Genomic DNA, 5,000 nt, shown 5'->3' on the forward strand with positions numbered 1-5,000 from the left:
CCTTATCCATTAGGCCACTGAGGCACACATACATAGCTCTTTTCTAGAGACATTATTTAAATGTATTCTATGGTCAGACACCGGTGTGTGCACACAGGGCATTTCTCACTTCTCTCTATAAGTAAACTTCCCATTTTCATCCTCTTCCATCCCCGACTTTAACGCTCTCTTCTATGCTATAATGGAGACTTTGCAATTTTAGCAAGTGAAGAGAAATTGGAGAACCACTTTCGACTCCACACTTCTTCTTCACTTACTTCTTTTCTCAATATACTGGGCTTAGAAAATGGTATCAAGCCATCCTTATCATCAGCAGGACACGGAAAGAGGCACCAAGTTTCCTAACCAAGTTCAACCACACTCTGCAACTTAACCATTGCACTACAAATTAGGCAACGGGGGCATCAGCAAAGGCAGCCAATGTGCCGATCCTTTATACATTTTTTGTAGTACTTTTCTTACTCGGAGGCAAAATCAGCACTTTAACTGCCCAAATCATACAGACTTTACACATGTAGCACTCTATGCACACATAGGCACACACCTTGCAGTTCTTCTAAACACACTTAAGCTAAAAACCCATTCTGTCACGTCAAAATTCTGCAAACCTATTACATATTCAGTGCGTCGGCATAGAAGCACTTTTTAATGCCACTAAAATGCACAAGTAGTTAGACTGAAGATGCAACCTGAATGAGTTTACAGTATGCACTCCACTTTATTAATGATTAGTAATAAGAAAGTGAGGACTACAAGAGTATTGGAAAAGACTTTTTCCACTCTGAATGTAAAGCAGATTGTGTGACCATTGGCCAAAAACGACCACGAAGGGACTCGAACCCTCAATCTTCTGATCCGAAGTCAGACGCCTTATCCATTAGGCCACGCGGTCATTCTTTCACCTGAGATGATTTTTATCATGTAGGTGGTATGCATGGATGGAGAACATATTATTGAAAGGTATTCAGGTTTCCATCCCATAGTGTTCTTTCAGCTCTTTTCGCTGGAAGCACTTTTTTGGAATCTATATATTGAGAATTTTATGAGTACGATATGCTTTTGTTTTCCTTTTTGCATACAAACCTCTTTCCTCATGCGTTTAAAGCTCATTTGTATTCTCTACATAGCTCTGGAAGTTTCCAGACGAGGAGTGAAACTGTTTTGAAAGTAGTACAAATTGCTCCTTCCTGCAGATGCTAATTTTTCACACTCACATAGGTTGTATAAGTTTTATGAATCCTGACTTGACCTATTCAAGTAGCTGAAAGCCTGTCACCACCTCTAGAAACAAGATTCACACCAATCCAATTCAAATCATTTTTTCCCAAGGAATATGTTCTGGCCGGTCGAAAATGCATCTCACAAAAATAGGCATTTAAAAATCTACTTTGCAGTTTCAGAACACTAACATGACTGTGAAGTGTACACAAGTAAAACGGGACAGTTTCAAAGTACCTAATCCCTCATAAACTTCTGAGAGGAAGCATGTAATAAATCTACCTAATTCTCTGGAAAAGTAAGAGGGAGGATTTTTGTTATCACCTCAGATGGGACTCGAACCCACAATCCCTGGCTTAGGAGGCCAGTACCTTATCCATTAGGCCACTGAGGCACACATGCATAGCTCTATTCTAGAGGCATTATTTAAATGTATTCTATGGTCAGACACCGGTGTGTGCACACAGGGCATTTCTCACTTCTCTCTATAAGTAAACTTCCCATTTTCATCCTCTTCCATCCCCGACTTTAACGCTCTCTTCTATGCTATAATGGAGACTTTGCAATTTTAGCAAGTGGAGAGAAATTGGAGAACCACTTTCGACTCCACACTTCTTCTTCACTTACTTCTTTTCTCAATGTACTGGGCTTAGAAAATGGTATCAAGCCATCCTTATCATCAGTAGGACACGGAAAGAGGCACTAAGTCTCCTAACCAAGTTCAACCACACTCTGCAACTTAACCATTGCACTACAAATTAGGCAACGGGGGCATCAGCAAAGGCAGCCAATGTGCCGATCCTTTATACATTTTGTGTAGTACTTTTCTTACTCGGAGGCAAAATCAGCACTTTAACTGCCCAAATCATACAGATTTTACACATGTAGCACTCGATGCACACATAGGCACACACCTTGCAGTTCTTCTACACACACTTAAGCTAAAAACCCATTCTGTCACGTCAAAATTCTGCAAACCTATTTCATATTCAGTGCGTCGGCATAGAAGCACTTTTTAATGCCACTAAAATGCACAAGTAGTTAGACTGAAGATGCAACCTGAATGAGTTTACAGTATGTACTCCACTTTATTAATGATTAGTAATGAGAAAGTGAGGACTACAAGAGTATTGGAAAAGACTTTTTCCACTCTGAATGTAAAGCAGATTGTGTGACCATTGGCCAAAAACGCCCACGAAGGGACTCGAACCCTCAATCTTCTGATCCGAAGTCAGACACCTTATCCATTAGGCCACGCGGTCATCCGTCCACCTGAGATGCTTTTTATCATGTAGGTGGTATGCATGGATGGAGAACATATTATTGAAAGGTATTCAGGTTTACATCCCATAGTGTTCTTTCAGCTCTTTTCGCTGGAAGCACTTTTTTGGAATCTATATATTGAGAATTTTATGAGTACGATATGCTTTTGTTTTCCTTTTTCCATACAAACCTCTTTCCTCATGAGTTTAAAGCTCATTTGTATGCTCTACATAGCTCTGGACGTTTCCAGACGTGGAGTGAAACTGTTTTGAAAGTAGTACAAATTGCTCCTTCCTGCATATGCTAATTTTTCACACTCACAGAGGTTGTATAAGTTTTATGAATCCTGTCTTGACCTATTCAAGTAGCTGAAAGCCTGTCACCACCTCTAGAAACAAGATTCACACCAATCCAATTCATATCATTTTTTCCAAAGGAATATGTTCTGGCCGGTCGAAAATGCATCTCACAAAAATAGGCATTTAAAAATCTACTTTGCAGTTTCAGAACACTAACATGACTGTGAAGTGTACACAAGTAAAATGGGACCGTTTCAAAGTACCTAATCCCTCATAAACTTCTGAGAGGAAGCATGTAATAAATCTACCTAATTTTCTGGAAAAGTAAGAGGGAGGATTTTTGTTATCACCTCAGATGGGACTCAAACCCACAATCCCTGGTTTAGGAGGCCAGTGCCTTATCCATTAGGCCACTGAGGCACACATGCCTAGCTCTTTTCTAGAGGCATTATTTAAAGGTATTCTATGGTCAGACACCGGTGTGTGCACACAGGGCATTTCTCACTTCTCTCTATAAGTAAACTTCCCATTTTCATCCTCTTCCATCCCCGACTTTAACGCTCTCTTCTATGCTATAATGGAGACTTTGCACTTTTAGCAAGTGGAGAGAAATTGGAGAACCACTTTCGACTCCACACTTCTTCTTCACTTACTTCTTTTCTCAATATACTGGGCTTAGAAAATGTTATCAAGCCATCCTTATCATCAGTAGTACACGGAAAGAGGCACTAAGTCTCCTAACCAAGTTCAACCACACTCTGCAACTTAACCATTGCACTACAAATTAGGCAACGGGGGCATCAGCAAAGGCAGCCAATGTGCCGATCCTTTATACGTTTTGTGTAGTACTTTTCTTACTCGGAGGCAAAATCAGCACTTTAACTGCCCAAATCATACAGATTTTACACATGTACCACTCTATGCACACATAGGCACACACCTTGCAGTTCTTCTACACACACTTAAGCTAAAAACCCATTCTGTCACGTCAAAATTCTGCAAACCTATTACATATTCAGTGCGTCGGCATAGAAGCACTTTTTAATGCCACTAAAATGCACAAGTAGTTAGACTGAAGATGCAACCTGAATGAGTTTACAGTATGCACTCCACTTTATTAATGATTAGTAATAAGAAAGTGAGGACTACAAGAGTATTGGAAAAGACTTTTTCCACTCTGAATGTAAAGCAGATTGTGTGACCATTGGCCAAAAACGACCACGAAGGGACTCGAACCCTCAATCTTCTGATCCGAAGTCAGACGCCTTATCCAGTAGGCCACGCGGTCATCCGTCCACCTCAGATGATTTTTAACATGTAGGTGGTATGCATGGATGGAGAACATATTATTGAAAGGTATTCAGGTTTACATCCCATAGTGTTCTTTCAGCTCTTTTCGCTGGAAGCACTTTTTTGGAATCTATATATTGAGAATTTTATGAGTACGATATGCTTTTGTTTTCCTTTTTGCATACGAACCTCTTTCCTCATGAGTTTAAAGCTCATTTGTATGCTCTACATAGCTCTGGACGTTTCCAGACGTGGAGTGAAACTGTTTTGAAAGTAGTACAAATTGCTTCTTCCTGCATATGCTAATTTTTCACACTCACATAGGTTGTATAAGTTTTATGAATCCTGGCTTGACCTATTCAAGTAGCTGAAAGCCTGTCACCACCTCTAGAAACAAGATTCACACCAATCCAATTCATATCATTTTTTCCAAAAGAATATGTTCTGGCCGGTCGAAAATGCATCTCACAAAAATAGGCATTTAAAAATCTACTTTGCAGTTTCAGAACACAAACATGACTGTGAAGTGTACACAAGTAAAATGGGACAGTTTCAAAGTACCTAATCCCTCATAAACTTCCGCGAGGAAGCATGTAATAAATCTACCTACTTTTCTGGAAAAGATAGAGGGAGGATTTTTGTTATCACCTCAGATGGGACTCAAACCCACAATCCCTGGCTTAGGAGGCCAGTGCCTTATCCATTAGGCCACTGAGGCACACATGCATAGCTCTTTTCTAGAGGCATTATTTGAATGTATTCTATGGTCAGACACCGGTGTGTGCACACAGGGCATTTCTCACTTCTCTCTATAAGTAAACTTCCCATTTTCATCCTCTTCCATCCCCGACTTTAACGCTCTCTTCTATGCTATAATGGAGACTTTGCAATTTTAGCAAGTGGAGAGAAATTGGAGAACCACTTTCGACT

General features: G+C 40.1%; 4 non-coding genes across 4 annotated transcripts in view; all 4 read right to left on the reverse strand.

The window, feature by feature from the left end:
• The window catches only part of TRNAR-CCU (transfer RNA arginine (anticodon CCU)), a 73-nt gene extending 49 nt beyond the window's left edge, over positions 1-24 (reverse strand). Inside the window, exon 1 of the tRNA in view lies at positions 1-24. This exon is cut by the window's left edge and continues 49 nt beyond it. This is a non-coding gene — a tRNA (tRNA-Arg).
• A 795-nt stretch (positions 25-819) lies between these two features.
• On the reverse strand, positions 820-892 carry TRNAR-UCG (transfer RNA arginine (anticodon UCG)). Its single transcript has one exon. It is a non-coding gene; the product is annotated as a tRNA-Arg (tRNA).
• Positions 893-1,539: 647 nt separating this feature from the next.
• On the reverse strand, positions 1,540-1,612 carry TRNAR-CCU (transfer RNA arginine (anticodon CCU)). The gene has a single exon. It is a non-coding gene; the product is annotated as a tRNA-Arg (tRNA).
• Positions 1,613-4,715: 3,103 nt separating this feature from the next.
• Positions 4,716-4,788, reverse strand: TRNAR-CCU (transfer RNA arginine (anticodon CCU)). Its single transcript has one exon. It is a non-coding gene; the product is annotated as a tRNA-Arg (tRNA).
• Positions 4,789-5,000: the final 212 nt, after the last annotated feature.

The sequence above is a fragment of the Triturus cristatus genome, chromosome 4_1 (genome assembly GCF_964204655.1).
Source record: "Triturus cristatus chromosome 4_1, aTriCri1.1, whole genome shotgun sequence".
NCBI lineage: Eukaryota > Metazoa > Chordata > Amphibia > Caudata > Salamandridae > Triturus > Triturus cristatus.